This window comes from Salvia splendens, chromosome 12 (assembly GCF_004379255.2).
Source record: "Salvia splendens isolate huo1 chromosome 12, SspV2, whole genome shotgun sequence".
NCBI classification, from domain to species: Eukaryota; Viridiplantae; Streptophyta; class Magnoliopsida; order Lamiales; family Lamiaceae; genus Salvia; species Salvia splendens.
In genome coordinates, this window is record NC_056043.1 from 7065620 (window position 1) to 7082449 (window position 16830).

General features: G+C 43.2%; 1 pseudogene; it reads left to right on the top strand.

Moving 5' to 3' along the window:
- LOC121757461 overlaps window positions 1-16830 on the top strand; it is a 44985-nt pseudogene that overhangs the window by 23786 nt on the left and 4369 nt on the right.

Here is a 16830-nt window from a genome sequence, read left to right on the forward strand (position 1 = left end):
TCTCAGCTGGCCATCTTTCTTACTACCGAGGAGAGTCTAATCCAAGAGTTCAGTAAGATGCGGTTGGAAGTAGTGAGAATGCCCGAGACTGTGGAAGGAATAGTAGCCACGTTGGTGATGGAACCCGACTTAAGAGCCAGAATTGTGGAAGCTCAACGGCGAGATACGTTACTAGAGAAGATTCGCTCAGAAGTGAGGACAGGTGAACCCGGAAACTTTCGTGAGGCAGCGGATAATGGTCTCACATACAAGGGAAGGTTGTGTGTGCCTAAGGATGAAGGCCTGAGGATCGAAATCATGAGAGAAGCACATGAAACCCCATACGCTGCTCACCCAGGAAGCACCAAGATGTATCAGGACATGAAGAGGCAATTTTGGTGGAACGGTATGAAAAAGCATGTTGCGGCATTTGTGGAGAGATGCCTAGCATGTCAACAAGTAAAGGCGCTACACCAACGGCCCTATGGGAGATTGCAACCCCTTGAGATTCCAGAATGGAAGTGGGAACATATTGCAATGGACTTTGTGACAGGACTGCCAAAATCCCAGCGAGGAAACACTGTGATTTGGGTGATTATAGATCGCCTCACCAAATCTGCTCATTTTGTACCGGTTCGTGCTACCTATGGATCCAACCAGTTGGCTAAGATATATGTGCGGGAGGTTATACGTCTGCATGGAGTACCAGCGACAATTACATCCGACCGCGATGCCAAATTTACTTCTAGGTTTTGGACGAGCCTGCAGCGCGAGTTGGGGACTAAATTGAATTTTAGTACTGCCTTCCACCCACAAACCGATGGGCAGTCAGAGAGAACAATTCAAGCCTTAGAGGATATGCTGCGAGCCGTGGTGCTAGATCGAGGCTGGGGTTGGGAAGAAGTATTGCCATTGGTTGAGTTCGCTTACAATAATAGTTACCAAGCGACTATCAAGATGGCTCCATATGAGGCATTGTATGGAAAGAAGTGTAGATCGCCACTTTATTGGGATGAAGTGGGTGAGAGAAGAATTCTCAGACCAGACTCTGTAGAAGAGATGATAGAGATTGTCCGACAAATCCGTGGGAGGATCAAGGAGGCACAGGATCGACAGAAATCATATGCTGATGTTCGGAGGACCGATTTACAATTTGAAGTCGGAGAAAAGGTCTTTCTGAAAGTTTCCCCTTCTAAAGGAATAATTCGTTTTGGAGTGAAAGGAAAGCTGAGACCCCGATTTATCGGGCCGTACGAGATTTTGGATAGAGTCGGCGTGGTAGCATACAGATTGGCCCTACCACCAAGCTTTGGGAATGTGCACAACGTCTTCCATGTGTCACAATTGAGGAAGTACGTGTTTGACCCCGCACACATAGTTCACCAAGAAGAGATGATGGTCCTAAATTCCGATCTAAGTTATGAGGAGAAGCCCGAGGCCATTTTGGATCGAAGGGTGCAAGAATTGAGGAATAAGTCAATTGTTTCGGTGAAAGTACGGTGGAGGAATCATGGGGTCGAAGAAGCAACATGGGAATTAGAAGATAAGATGAGAGAGAAGTTTCCAGAGCTGTTTGAGTGATCTAGGAAATTTCGGGACGAAATTTCTTTTAAGGTGGGAGGAATGTAATAGCCGAAAAAAAAAAAAAAGAATTTTGATTTCTTGTTAGTTAAGGTTGGATTTTGTGAATATCTTGGTTAAGATATGTGTGGAAAGTCTTAATTGATTTATATTATTTATGTGTGTGGATATTTAGTTTTTATGATTATTTGAAAAAACAAAATAAAATCCTATTTAACAATTAAATCTCTCTCTCTCTCTCCCTCTCTCTCTCGGTTTCTCTCCCTCTCCCCACTACTTCCTCAACCTCTCCCCACACCCACTCAACCGATACACTCTCTCCTTTCCAATCTCTCCCCCACATCGGTTTCTCTCTTTTCTCTCTCGCAATCGTTCTCTCATCACGGTAAGGTTTCTCTCTTTCTCCCTCTCGGTTCTCACCTTTCCCCCATTCACTCCCTCTCATCGGTTTCTTGGTTTCATCAAGGTGTTACTTCCTCTCGTATTGAATCGGAGTCGGAGAAGGGAAAGCTTTCGACCCTTATTTGAACTCTCCGGGAAAGGTAACCCAAGACCCTAACCCATGCTAATTTCGAAAACACATGCATATAGGACGTTTTTGAGTTGTTTAGATGCCGTATAGGACTTGTGGCTATGTGTTGGTGTGAGTTTGATTTTGGTTGTGACCGACAGTGGGCTCCGAACCCTTTTTGACAGAGCAAACGATCTCCTTTTGGTACGAAATTTTAACTGTATAAACCTTGGTGTGTCTTCGGTGTGGTGTTAAAATTTCAGCTTCTTTGGAGGTCTGGTGATTTTATAATGATTTTTGTAAGTGAACTGCGCTTTTCTGATGGATGTATGTTTTTGGGTGATGTATTTATGTGCAATGGGTGTGAATCTGAGTGTGTGGTCTTTGTGATGTATGTGGGTGTGTTTGGCCAAGAGATGGCTCGGGGAAAACAGCGTTTGGTTCGGGTGGTTTGTGTGTGTTGGCCGAGAGTTTTGGGGTTCGGCCTAGGGCAGTGTTGTGGGGAGTTTTGAAGGTTTGATCTCATGTTTTCGGGTGTGTTTTGGGTTGTGGGATGTGTGTTGTGATTGTCGTATAAGGTTTGAGAATCGTTGGTTGGGGGAAAGTTTGTGTGCACGTGATCGAGCCAGCGGCCGAGACGCCGAGCCAGATGTCGGGCCAGGTGCCGAGCCAGTGCCGAGACAGGTGCCGCGCCAGGTGCCGAGCCAGATGCCGAGACAGGTGCCGAGCCAATGCCGAGACAGGTGCCGAGCCAGTGCCGAGACAGGTGCCGCGCCAGGTGCCGAGCCAGATGCCGAGACAGGTGCCGAGCCAATGCCGAGACAGGTGCCGCGCCAGGTACCGAGCCAGATGCCGAGATAGACACCGAGCCAGTGCCGAGCCAGGCGGCCGAGGTGCCGAGCCAGGCGGCCGAGACGGTCGGCCGAGGTGCCGAGCCAGGCGGCCGAGACGGTCGGCAGAGGTGCCGAGCCAGGCGGCCGAGACGGTCGGCCGAGGTGCCGAGCCAGGCGGCCGAGACGTGCCGAGCCAGGCGGCCGAGACAGTCGGCCGAGGTGCCGAGCCAGGCAGCCGAGACGGTCGGCCGAGACACCGAGCCAGGCGGCGAGACAGCCGGCCGAGGTGCCGAGCCAGGCGGCCGAGACACCGAGCCAGGCCGAGACGCCGATCCTTTTTCCGAACCTTTTCCGAGCCAAGTGAGCCGTTTGCACAGTGAGGGTATGCCGGGGGTATGAGTGTTGCGTGTGTGTCGTGTGCGCGTCTTGAGTACGTTGTATGCGTGTCGGGTGCGTGCGTGGTGTGTTTCGGACGTGTGTTTTTGTGTGATTGACTTATAAGATGTTGTTAAGTGTGCGTACGTGTAACGTGCTAGATGTCGAAGTCATCCACGTAGGATTCATGCATTTTCGTTTAAACCCCGTCTTTCCTGATTCTAATTATGATACTTATTTATCTTTCAAAAGGGTGATCTTTTACGAGGAAATTGTGGTTGAAGAAGGAAACTGTTTAAAAGCTAAGCAATCGAGGTGGGCTTTTCTACCCTACTATTTTGTGGGTTATCTTTAATACGGACGTTGTTCCGGAAATGTTTATGGAGATGAACTGTTTGTCTTGCCAACTGTTTTGTTTTGAAACCTATCTGAAGTGGTTTACCACATATGTTTAATCGAATTCGGGTCTGTTGGGCTGCGAACCCTCAGGCTAGTGTACACGAGATCGGGAGCCATCTGAGAGCAAGTTGGCCGGTCTAGTTGACCTGGGGTGTGGCCACGCCCCTTGTCACCCGTTGGATCAGATAGTGTACGATGGTGGGAATAAGGGTGGCAATATCTGAAAATGACTGCGCAGTCGAATTTATGAAATATGTTTTAGTGTACTTGGGTTATTTTCTTTACACTTAAAACCCCAAGGTTACACTGTTATGGCATGACAAACTATGATTTTGGCGTGTGTCCACTGAGTGCAATAAGTACTCAGCCCTGCATGTTGTTTTCTTAATGTGCAGGTTGAGCGACGATGGGGATGACGGATGTTGAGCAATTAAAGTCAAAATTGTGTTTTTACTTTGCCTTTTGGATGGTGTCGTGTCGTCATACCCGGCATTATCTATCTCTTGGTCTTTTCCGCTGCTTTGTAATCTGATACAATGTTTTCATTTAAACTCTGTTTACTTTAACTTTAGAAATGTCGCTACAGTACATTGTTTTGAAGTGAACTTCCTCTAATTAAACGTTTTCGGGTCAAGTATTCTTGTTCTCCCCTTTCTTCCCCGCTTCTTTATTCCTCCCCTAGTCGCGGTCCACCGTACTTCCTATCCTTAGGAAATGCGGGCGTGACATTTCCCCCGCAGACACACCAACCGCTATATTAGCCAAAACAGAGTGTTCCCCCTCAACAACAGAGTCTAACCTTGGTACGCTTCCGACCAAGAGTTCCAAGCCCCCAACCAGATCTGCCTCCTCCTGTTGGGGTTTCTCGTCTCCTGAAACTGGTGGTGGTGCAGTGGTGGTTGCGGCTGGCGTGGTCGTTCCCATCATGGTTGTAAACATGGCGAACGCCTTCATCGCCTCTGCTGGTCCCCCAAGCTTTTGTAAAAGGTCGGCCATGAACGCCGCCGCATCTGATCCAGCGGCTCCCGAGGTGCTTTCTGTGTTTTTCGTGTTATCCATGGCGGATTCTGTAAATTTTTACAAGAACTTCGTAAAAAATTTGCTCCGATTAGGGTTACAAAAAGATAAGATTTAAGAGAGAAATTTGGGGAGAATTTGTAGAGAGAGTGTATATGTTATGCAAAATAAAAGCTGAAGCACGGTTATCGCCTGTGGTATGGGAGAGGACGGTTTTTTGCAGGTGGTTTGCAGATGTGACGTGAGCGACCGTGTGCCTCCCCATAAAGTTACTTCTTTTAAAATTTGAACCGGTGCTAACTCCCTCCAAAATTTTACTCCTCAACTCTCCCTACCCCATGTGAATATCTCTGCAATGTCACACTAAAAACATCAAACTAAAAATGAAACGCAAGACTCCCAGGTCAAGGATATGACAGTATGAAAGTTCCCCTGAGGAGTCTGGTATTTTAAAAAGGAAATATTTTTGGAAGATTTATTTTTTTCCGATTTGTTTGGATTTTTCTTGATTTAAGGAAAGCGATTAAATATTTACAAATTTTGTTTTCAAGTGCTCTCAAGATTCCCTGGGTCAAGGTATATATAAGGAAGTCTTAGTCCCCTGACCCAGGAATATTTTAAGAACACTTTCTTTCCAGACTAGTCAGGCGATATCGCGGAGCGCGCGTAGCGGTACTTCGTCCACTACACACATCTCCGAATTATCCCTAAACACCTTCACCCTATGACCATTGACAAGAAAAGGAGTAGAGTTTGAAACACTTCCCTGGATCTCTACTGCTATATTTGCACGCAGACTCACAACAGTGTATGGTCCAATCCATTTGGACTTCAGCTTACTAGGCATTAACTTGAGCCGGGATTGGAACAGGAGAACTTTCTGCCCAACTTGCAGTTCCTTGGTCCGGAGATTCTTATCATGCCAGAGCTTGGTCTTTTCCTTGTACCACATTGCTGACTCGTAAGACTAAAGCCTCAATTCTTCCAACTCCTGGAGCTGCAGTTTCCTCTCTCCCTCACAAGCATGAGGATTCATATTAATCTCCTTGACCGCCCAGTACGCCCTGTGCTCAATTCCCACCGGCAAGTGACACATCTTGCCGAATACTAACCTGTAAGGAGACATTCCAATGGGCGTTTTATATGCTGTTCTGTACGCCCATAGTGCGTCGTCAAGTCTTTTACTCCAGTCCTTCCTTGACGGATTAACCGTCTTCTCCAGTATCGCCTTTATCTCCCTGTTGGAGATCTCTGCTTGATCATTTGATTGAGGATGGTAAGGTGTGGAAAGGCGGTGGTGAACTCCGTACTTCGTCATTAGAGATGTTAACTCTAAGGAATTTCGCTACCTCTTTAGCTTCACAAGATGTGGTCGCCTTGGCCTCTATCCATTTCGAAACATAATCAACTGCCACAAGTATGTATGCGTTCCCGTATGAAGACGGAAATGGACCCATGAAGTCCATCCCCCAGACGTCGAAGATCTCACACACAATCACTGGGACTTGTGGCATTTCGTCCCTCCTGGAGATTCCCCTGGTCTGTTGACACCTCTCGCAGTTCTGACAAAACTCGAAAGCATCTTTGTGCAACGTCGGCCAGTAAAAACCACTATCTAACACTTTCCTAGCAGTTTTCCTTGGTCCAAAGTGACCTCCACAAGCTAGGGCATGTCAACGATTTAGCACATCTCTTTGTTCCCACTCCGGGATACACCTCCGGATCACTTGGTCAGCTCCCATTCTCTACAAATACGGGTCGTCCAAGAAATAATACTTAGCTTCGCTTTTGAGCTTCATCCTCTGGGCCCGGGAGATTTCCTGCCAACTAGGCACCTCTCCAGTGACCAAGTAATTTGCCAGGTCTGCGAACCATGGCTCATCGTTTAGATGACATTTTCCATTCTCAGAATCTCCTGGACCTGTTAACGCCATGATTTTTTCCCAACTGATAGGTCTAGGAAATTCCCCTAAATAGTACAAATGTTCCTCGGGGAATGCATCTGGTATTGCTTCCTCGGTTTCCCCCTGAAAAATACGACTTAGGTGGTCAGCCACCTTGTTCTCAGTCCCTTTCTTATCCTTAACCTCCCAATCAAATTCTTGTAAAAGTAACACCCAACGGATTAATCTTGGTTTAAACTCCTTCTTTGCCATCAGGTACTTAATAGCTGCGTGGTCTGTGAAAACGATCACCTTCGACCCCAGCAAATACCGGCGAAACTTCTCAAATGAGTACACCACCGCCAGCATTTCTTTTTCGGTGGTGTCATAGTTCTTCTGGGCTTGATTCAGCGAAGCATAGAAAATCACGTAGCTCTTACCATCCACTCTTTGACCTAGCACCGCCCCTACTGCATAATCGCTAGCGTCGCACATGATTTCAAAGGGTAAATTCCAGTCAGGTGCTCTGATAATGGGAGCAGAAACTAATCTATCCTTCAACAACTGAAAAACTTTTTTGCACTCCTCATCGAAAACAAACTCCACATCGTTGTGCAACAAGTGAGTAAGTGGTTGAGCAATCCTTGCGAAATCCTTTATAAATCTCCTATAAAATCCTGCGTGCCCTAGGAATCCTCTCACTTCTTTCTGATTCGTCGGGTAAGGTAGTTTTGAGATAACATCAATTTTTGCTTGATCTACATGTATGCCTCTTTCTGATACCACATGCCCTAGGACAATTCCCTCAGAGACCATAAAGTGACATTTCTCGAAATTCAAAACCAAATGCTTTTCCTGGCATCTTTTCAGCACTATATCCAAACTTGCTAGACACGAGTCAAATGAATTCCCGTACACAGTGAAGTCGTCAATAAAAATCTCGATGCAATCCTCCAGGAGATCCGAGAAAATACTCATCATACACCGCTGAAAAGTGTCTGGCGCATTGCACAAACCAAACGGCATTCTTCTGTAAGCATACGTTCCAAAGGGACACGTGAAAGTTGTCTTCTCCTGGTCCTCGGGATCCACATAGATTTGAAAATACCCACTATATCCATCCAGAAAACAGAAATATTGCTTGCCCGCCAACCTCTCCAACATCTGGTCAATGAAAGGTAATGGGAAGTGATCTTTCTTAGTAGCCTCGTTCAGCTTCCGGTAGTCAATACACATCCTCCACCTAGTAACAAGTCGAGTGGGAACCAACTCATTCTTATCGTTCTTGACCACCTGTATTCCTGATTTCTTCGGTACCATATGTACTGGACTAACCCATTCACTGTCTGGTATGGAATAGATGATTCCTAGGGAGAGTAACTTCAATACTTCCTTCAGCACTTCTTCCCTCATGTTTCGATTCAACTTGCGTTGCGGGTCCCTACAGGCTTTTGCTCCTTCTTCTAGGCGAATGTGATGCATGCACATATCTGGACTGATTCCTACCAAATCAGAGAGTGTCCACCCAATGGCCTTCTTGTTCTTCCGAATTACCTTCAACAACTCCTCTTCTTGTCCCTCGGTCAAGCTGCTGTTAATAATCATCGGGAAATTTTCATTCTCCTCTAGATACGCATACTTGAGCCCAGGCGGAAGCGTTTTCAATTCTTTCTTGGGGACATCTTTTTCCTGGGGCAAGGGATTTTTCTCTGTCGACCCAGTTGTTATTCCCTTCTTAGACTCAGTAGAACTGTCCATGCTTGCCACATAAGGTGTCTTCCTTGATCTAGCTAGCTCCGGGTTCGTACAGAATTCCAGAATCGCTTCAGCTAGCTCATCATCTGATAACTCACTCGTGTTCATTGCTTGACACCAACTAGCTACTTCTCTATCAATGGCATGACTCATCTCGGAATTCTCGATCTGTTTCTGCATTAATTCTGTCTCAAGATATTCCTGGACCAAGGGGTTAATAACATCTATAGCATGCAGATTTTCAATGTCAAGAGGTTTTTTCATTGCCTCATCTATGCTGAATGTATATTTCTCCCCATTATAATCAAGACAGATGGTGCCATCAAAGACATCAATGATAGTCTTAGCGGTACGCAGGAAGGGTCTTCCTAAAAGTACTCCGCCAGACTCTGCAGACTCATTATCACTCATTCTAATCACATGGAAATCAGCTGGGTACAAGAAGTCATGTACCTTTACTATCACATTCTCAAGCACTCCTTCAGGACAAATGCATGACCTGTCTGCCAATTGGATCACAACTTTCGTGTCCACCATGCCTACCCCTACTAACTTCTTGTATATGGACAGTGGTAACACATTTATGGATGCACCTAAATCACACATAGCATACCTGGATCATTGCATTTCGAAGGCATCCTCCGCTTTTGAATTATTGCAGAGACGCTCTCGCCTATCAAAATTTTCCCACTGGGTCTAACCTTCCCAGCTATAAATTCCTTGATGAACTTGCTAAACACCGGCAATTTCAAAGCCTGTAAGAATGGTAGATTAATCTCCAATTTCTCAAAAATATCCATGAAATCCATCGGCTCTTCCTTCTTTTTCTTGGCCTCCCCCCGGCTTGGGAAAGGCTTCAGTCGCTTCCCTGCTCCTATAGAGCTTTCAGCTAAGAATTCTCCAGTTTCCTCCCTTACTGCCTCGTTTTCCACTTCCGGCTCCGGATCGAGGAAGAATGGTTCAGTTGACTTAGGGAATGGTTTCTCTAAATCTCCTGTTTTAAGGTCATCCTTGACCAAGAAATTTTCTTCCTCCAAGTTCCTAGATCTAGGAAGTGTACCCTCGTACTTCTTGTCTTCCTTGGGACCTGTCGCTTCCTTCGTTCTTACCACTGGCCCATCATATCCATTCCCGGATCTCAAGGTAATCTGACTTATATTCGCTCTATCCGGTGGCCATACTGAGGCGGGAATCTTTCCTTCATTTCCCTTCATATCACTCAAAGAAGTGGCTATCTGGGACAATTGCTAAGCCAGCATATCCATGGCTGCCTTTTGCTCCTGTTGAGCATCTTGAAGCTTGTGCACTACGTCATTGTTCGATTGCAGGTTGTTTTGCATATGTTGCTGAGAATTGACGAGGTCGTGCACCATATCATCGATACTCCTTGGTGGCTTTGGTGGCTGACTGGGCCCTGGCCCTATACTCAGGGTCGGTCCACTCATTTGACTTTGGCGAGCGTTTCCTTGACCTCCTGAAGAGTTGTTGTATTGATTTCCTTGACCCTGGTAATTGTTCTGAAAATTCCTTTGATGCGGTGGTACATAAGAGTTCCCTTGATTGTTCTGATTCCTGTTTCCCCAGCTCGAGTGGTCTCCTTGGTTCCGATTGATCCAGTTGCCCTGCCCCTCTTGATTTCTACCTGACCAGTTACCTTGTCTCTCGGGCTGAGATGCAAACAGCTGATTTTGTTGTGGTGCTGGCTGATTCTGTTCATTGTCAGTCCATCTGAAATTTGGATGGTTCCTCCAGGGCGCATCTCTCTGTCTCCCTGGATTCCACCTCCCATCGGTGTTCCAACTTCCCATTGCATTGACCTGGGCCTGATAATCTCCTTCCGGGATCCCGTAATATTGCTGAATTTGATTATCTTCTGGACCAGGAGATTTCTGTTTCCCTTGTGAAGCCACTGGAATTGTCTTTTCAATCGCGTTTCTCGAGCCTGTCAATCCTCGCTTCTACTTTGTCATCTTCTTGCTCTATTACAGCATGCACCGATCCTCTTCTCACTGCATTCCTAGGGTTATCGTACGCCTTCTTAGCGTCGATCAATTTCCCCAGGATTTCTCTTGCCTCACTTCCCCTCTTTCTTGTGAAATTCCCCCCACTCGAGGAATTCATTAAATCCTTTGACTCGGGAGTTGCCCCTTCGTAAAACAGAGAGTAGGTATCTGCCTCTATCATTCGGTGATTCGGGCATGCATCCAACAACCCTTTGAATCTCGACCAATACTGACTCAAAGATTCATCGTAATCCTGCTTACACTCTAGTATTTCTTTTTTCAGTGCATTCGTCTTGTTGGATGGGAAGAAATAATCTAAGAATTCCAACTTGAAGTCCCTCCATGTGCGGATAGAATCCAGGGGCAACCTCAATAACCACGTATTAGCTTCCCCCTTCAAGGTAAACGGAATTGCACGTAGGCGATAATCCTCCTCTGTTGCATCATTCGGCCTTTTCTGAATACCACACAACTTACTAAATTCATTTAAGAACTCATACGGACACTCATTTCTACGCCCAGAGAACGTTGGCAAGATGATGAGTACGTTTGTCTTGATCTCAATAGTCCTCTGGCGTGGATTCATCACTATAGCTTGAGCTGGTTCCCCATCTAAATGGGCAGTGAGCGAACCGATCTCTGGATCTGGATCCACCACTTGCGCCATGACTATTTCCTCTGCTTCCCCTGTTTCTGACTGTGTTTCTGATTCCGGTGGTGACTTGGGATCCTCCCTTCCGGATGAACTCCAATCCTCTTCACTTTCCGAACCGAACGGAAATGGATTTCCTGTAGATAACCCTGATCTGGTGGTGACCGTGGATGCTGTATCCTTGACCTGCCAAATAGATCTATCGTTCCTCCACCCAGATGAGTAACTCCAGAATCCAGTCCGCGAGCCTCTGCTCATAAACCAAAAATAAAAAGAAAATAAATCAAAACTATGTACGCCAAAAATTTCTAAAAACAATCACAATCTACGCCATCCATCCCCGGCAACGGCGCCATTTAGAAGGGAGGTTTCTCTTCTTCGTAGAAGCTGTGCGAGTGTGAAAATGCGAAGTGCTGGGTCGAGACACCAAGTCCTATGAATCCACTAGATCACTTGGTCTAGGAACTCAATATAACTCAGAATACTCTATCGTTGTACACACGAAACTCCCCCTCAAAGATCCCTCAACCCGAATACTATGAATTAGTATAGAGAAGCAGGGGTCGATCCCACGAAGATGGACACGTAAGAAAGCATTTAGAGACTTTTGACTAAGGCGGCTGCTGCCACGCAAAAAGGTTGAGGTATAACTACTACGAGACCTAGGCAGGAAATGTAAATGCTAGACCTATGACACTGTAACCATGCTGAAATTAAACATCATCAAGACTTCGGTATATTAAACTCACTTCCTAGACCGTGTAAATGACTACCTAATTTAGCTAGATAGAAGACAACTAACAGTGGGGACCATGACTGGAAATAGCACGTACGGAAGAAAAACTGCAATTAACTACTAAACGTTTAACTAACGACGGCATGGATTTCTTCAACGGAATTAAACACGAAGACGCAGAAAACAGAGCACATACCTAGATTCGAACAGAATGTAAAGGTTCGGTCGTCGGAAACTCACGACCAACCGGAAATAACACAGATCTATGTAAACTAGACGAGACGAAATGAAAACACGAAAACTAGGCATCAAAATAACAACCGACTCTGCTCAGATCTCACGTCGAACGCTTAATCCACTCCGGATCCAAGCAATCCGAAAACAGCAACGACTAAAAAAAACTCCATAACTTCCGATTCAACGGATCTACTCCGATCAACACCAGATTCAAACGTTTCCACAATCAAAACCACAAAACCGAACTCAGACCTCCGATTCATTCACCAACAACGCCGAGTACTCCGATCAAGCCATCACTCTGCACAGATTCAGTAAACAATTGCGAAACGCATCCAAAGCAAATAACTAGCTCAACTCTAGAAATTCACAGCGGCAAAATCAGAAATCAACATCATCAACATAATAGAAAATTAAACTTGCATAGAACACGGAATAGACGATTAAAAACAGAGCGCCGAGCTTCGAACAGCGAAGCTCGGTAAAATCCACGAAATGCGAGAAATTAAACGAGAACTTGTTTCTTCGCCCTCACTAGGACGGTGTTACAACCCAACGCGAAAATGTAAGAAAGCTGAAAGTGAACCCAAGTGCGTAACCCCCCTGAATTTCCCTATGATAACCCAAGTGTGTAGAAAAGTGAACTAGCTGCCGACTGTTAGTGAGGCCTCCACCGAGAAGGTACCTCCAGTATGCATGCATCCTTCCTTTTATAGATACGGACATAACCTTCCAGAACTTTCGTAGAAATCTCTATTCTACCCTTCAGTTCTGAGGTTTGCTCCGTCTTGCAATTTCCTTCACAATGTTCACTTATCCGCCAGATTCCTCGGGCGTGTGATTTCCGCCTTCTCTTCCTGGACCTGACGAATTCTTTCTACACACCTGGCTTAAAACATGTGTTAGACCCAGTAAATTCACGAATTTTTCCCCTAGACCTATGCATGAAATTACCTTTCCATGTTTGAAATATTTATAATTGGATTAGGCGAGGATGAAGTTGTAAGTGCTGAAGAATCGCTTTTATACGATTTCAAGCAACTTGTAGTTGCGACAAACAATTTCTCCACTAGTAACAAACTTGGAGAAGGAGGATTTGGTGCAGTTTATAAGGTAAATATGGTAACATATTATTTACTAAGTTTTTTAGTAGAATAGCTTGATGCATGCATTTATTTTAGGGAAAACTTCAAAGTGGCCAACAAATTACAGTCAAAAGGCTTTCAAGGAGAATTGGAGTTTAAGAATGAAGTATTGTTAATGGCCAAGCTTCAACATAGAAATTTAACAAGGTTGTTGGGATTCTCACTAAGAGGATCGGAAAGGCTTCTCGTCTATGAATTTGTTCAAAATGGAAGCCTAGACTGCTCTATTTTTGGTAATGTATCTTTATTTTGACCAATTTATTAGTATTATTTAGTTAACCAGAAACTGACATATAACAATGTAATGTATGTGTGACTGAGAAACAGATCCGATGAAGCGTTCGCTTATTAATTGGGAGAGTAGATACAAGATCATAAAAGGCATTGCCCGGGGACTTGTTTATCTGCACGAAGAGTCGTGTATACGCATAATTCATCGTGATCTCAAAGCGAGCAACATACTCCTAGATGGGGACAAGAATCCCAAAATCTCCGATTTTGGCATGGCAAGATTGTTTCAACAGGATGAAACACGAGGCAATACACGTAGAATTGTTGGTACCTTGTAAGTTTATTAGTCATATCAAATAAACAAATGTTCTTTTAATATTTGTTTTATTTGGTAAATATATCATAAAAAGGAGAATGATAAATCTGGGTATACTTGACAGCGGATACATGGCACCTGAATATGCACGACACGGGGATTTCTCGATTAAATCTGATGTGTTTAGCTTTGGAGTGCTGGTGTTGGAGATTATATGCGGACAAAGTAACAGCTCATTCAAGAATGTGGAAAATGGAGAGAACGTAGAATATATGCTTAGTTATGTAAGTTAAAAATGTTGATTGCTTATGGTTAATCCCACATAACAATATTCATAAGTTCCTTCTTTACAGGTTTGGAGAAATTGGTGTGCGGGAAGAGGGAGGAAGTTAATTGATCCGGCATTGATGTCTGCTTCAACCCCTATACATGATGTTATGAAATGTATTCATATTTGTTTGTTGTGCGTTCAGAAAAATGCAAGGGATAGGCCGTCGATGGCTTCTGTTTTGGTAATGCTTCATAGCTTCTCTGCCACATTTTCGGTGCCTTTGGAGCCTGCCTTTTTCGTCCCTGGTGGCAATGAGGACCTGGCCAGATCATTGGAGATCAAACAAACCGAGTTTTCGAAAAATGAAGCATCGATCACTGAGTTACATCCGCGTTGAGTTGTAGCTTCATTCATTCCTTTTACTTTGTGAAGTCACTGGCCAGATCATTTCAGATCAAATCGTCGTTAAATTTGTTGGTTTTTGTAGTGATGGGAGTTTGGGCGCCGCTTGGTTTGATCCGCCTCATCACCTGTTTCTAGCCATACTTGAATTGAGAATGCAAATTAAAATTATTACAGAGAAACTGAATGAGAGATTGTTTTTTGGGTATGAAAAAATTATGTGATGGATGAGGCATTTATAGAAGATTTTGCGCTGAATTGGAGGATAAAAAAATGAAAAAATAAGAGAGGAGAAAGACGGTAATATGGAGAAGTGGAAAACTTTTATTATTTTTATTTTTTTCCAATTTTTTTAGTAAAAATCAAATTCTAAAACGACTAAAACGCTGCCCACTCACTGCGTGCGACCAGGGAGCGCCATGTGGCGGAGGCGCATGTCCAGCCAATATGGGCTCCTCCCTCCATCGGGATGCCCGTCGGGATGGGTCACTGCAACCACGACCTTTAACCCTCCTATCTCAACGGAACAGGTTTGGGCTGGTTAAGGGCAATTGTTGTTGATGCTCTTATATATGAATTTACGTGCTTAAATGTGTTAAAAATTATGAAATGTAATGAGTTGAATTGTCATAATAATAAATTGATAAATAATACTCCCTCCGTCCTCCAATTAAAGACGCATTTTGACTCGGCATGAGTTATAAAAAATTGTTTGATTTTGTAAAGAAAAAGAGTGAATAAGTTAGTGAAATGTGGATCTCAATTTTATATAATTTTATAGTAAATGTGAATGGAATGAGTTAGTCAAGTATGTTACCCACTTACTGAAAATGGAAAAAAAAAGGTAAATGTGGCTTTAAATGGCGGACACCCCAAAATGGAAAAACGTGTCAAGTTTTGGCGGACTGAGGAAGTATTCTATCCGTTCATAAAAAATAGTCTTATTTATGGACAATAATAATTTTAGTTTGCAATTGGTAAAATATTAGAGAAAAAGAAAAAAACTAAGTGATGAAAAAGTTTCCCCAAGAAGGATGGTTCAAGGCAGCATGTCCACCTGCCGTTGTCATACATATATTATTGACTATGAAAGGTTCAAATCCCCAAGCCATTGTTCCAAATATAATACTCCATTCTTCTTGTCATAAGCGAGACGTTTTTTTTTGTCACGAGATTTAAGAAAATTATGTTTGAAGAGTTAAGTAGAGAGAGAATAAATCAGAGAAGTGAAAAGAGAATAAAATAGAAGAGAAAGTATTTTGCCAATGAAAAATGACTCACTTTAGATGAGACTCCTAAAAATGAATACAAGTCTTTATAAAGAGATGGAGGGAATGATATTTTTCAAAAATTAAGCAAAGTGTCAGCATGAATATATATGTTGGTTTGGGCTTGTAGGACTAATTAATGCAGGGGATTACTGGAAATTTGTTGTAGGCATTGAAGCTAAGGTTTTTTTTTCATTTATTCTACTTGAGGTCTTTGATACTTTCATCAAAAGTAATCTCCAAAACTTTATGAGGTACCTTGAATGTCAAGTCTTTCAATCAAGTTTTCATTTCTAGCCTATAAATAGGAGGTTCAGTTCAGGAAAGAGAACAAACAGCAGATAAAATAAGTCTTCTCTCAAGTTCTCTCTTTTCTACATGCATACATCTTTTGCATTTTGTTTGCTCAAGTTCTAGGAAAAAAGAGTATTAGATGTATGAGATTTTTTTAAAAATTACCTCCACTAGTTTCACAACTTACCATTACACCACATTATTAAAGATCATTTTATCCATAAAATTAACTAAAATAATCATAAATGACATCCGTGTATACAAAATTTAAGGTTTTTAAAACACAATCCCATTCAACTTTTTTTATTTAGTGGTTAGAGATTTAGTCTCTAGAGTACAACCTTGATAAAATAATTATTTTATCCTTAATCTCAAATTAAACAGAAATTTTATTTGTAGCCCAACAAATCTGAACAATTAAAAAACACGATCTTAGTTACTTCCCCACCCCTAAATTTAGAGACGAAAAATTTAAAGAGAGAAACATTGAACCCATATGCATGAGGAAGAAAAGATTTATGAAGCTTCGTCTTACCATCAATTAACAAATACTAGTATTAATTAAACTTTACTAATCATTGCAATCCTTATCGGAATCTCAATGCTAGATAATAAGTTAAACACAATTCCTTAGTGGCATTGAAAATCCAAATCATACCCCAACTCATACGAGATTAAAATGGAAATCATCTATATTCAAAGAGTCAATAAAGAGTTAACGCGTTCATTAACTTTTGATGCCTAGCCATAATAGTAAGTTTGAAGGTTTTCCAAATTTTAATATTTTTCTAAGTATTTTCCATAGAAATCTTGTATTAATACGGAAGATAAAATACTAATGTAGAATATAAAAAATTTAAAAGAATTGTAAAACCTTGTAGTAGTACTGCTCATCCTAACAAACCTCCTCTCAAACCAAGACCACACGACCAAGATCACACT